This window comes from Chinchilla lanigera, unplaced genomic scaffold, assembly GCF_000276665.1.
Source record: "Chinchilla lanigera isolate Chin_1 unplaced genomic scaffold, ChiLan1.0 scaffold00034, whole genome shotgun sequence".
NCBI classification, from domain to species: domain Eukaryota; kingdom Metazoa; phylum Chordata; class Mammalia; order Rodentia; family Chinchillidae; genus Chinchilla; species Chinchilla lanigera.
In genome coordinates, this window is record NW_004955435.1 from 13,083,607 (window position 1) to 13,084,711 (window position 1,105).

A 1,105-nucleotide genomic window follows, 5' to 3' on the forward strand; every position below is an offset into this window, starting at 1 on the left:
GCCTGAACAACTTTCCAATCACTTTCCTTCCAAGTTTCTGATTATCCAGGCTGCAGCCACTGTTGAGTCTTCACTCTGCCAAAAGCAGAAACCAACACTAAGCCTCTGAAATGGCCCCATTCCCCAGAGTTACTGTAAGGGTCACATCTGACTTGATTCTCCCAGCCCAGACCTGCCAGCCAGAGGCACTATTGTCAGCAGGGACCTCATCTCAGTGCCACAGCTGTCATAGGCAAGCACAGGATGTGCTAAAGATAGGACAAGAATTTTTGCAGGTCCCTGGATAACTCGAGAGATCTGGAGACACATGAAAATTTATATTGGAGGCTTAAGGCCTGATTGGTCTCTGCGTGCACGCAGGTATTAAATAATTTGCCTCGCTGCTTCCACTACAGCCTGTGAAGTGGTCTCTGCCTCATTAGGTCGCTTACCCCGTGTTCATTAGCGCTATCAGTCAGTGACCAGTGGCCGGGTGATTACATTGGACCACTTTCCCCAGTGAAGGGTAGCACTTTGTCCTTATTGGAATAGATATTTATTCTAGGTAAGCGTTTGCCTTCCATCCATGTAATGTTTCTGCCTAAACTACCTTTTCTGGACATATAGAATGCCTTGCAGATTATCATGGTATTTCACACAGCATTGCTTTTTGAGCAAGAAACTCGCTTCATAGCCAAAGAAGTGCAGCACTGTTCTTACCATTTCATAACATCCTGAAGCATCTGGCTTAAAAGATGTTGGAGGTGCATTTTGAGGATGAGTTATAGTGCCAGACAATACCTTGCAGTGTTCTTCAGAAGTCGATGTACTCTGAGTCAGCATCCAATACATGGCACAGTTTCTCTCATAGCTCTGACAAACCCATAGAGACCCACCAGCAAAATTTCTGCTTCCTGCTCTGTGGAGCAGGACATTCTTTGATTAGAAAGCACTGAGGACACACAGTGATTTGTTTACTGTTGCAAAAATGAACTGAAACCTTTCACCTGAAGACAAGAGTGTACTTGAATTGCAGGAGATCCCTATTTTTTAGTCTTGCCATGCATTGTAAAAATTAATGGGAAGTAAGGACTGTGATTGTAGTGGATTGATAACTGGTGGTCAA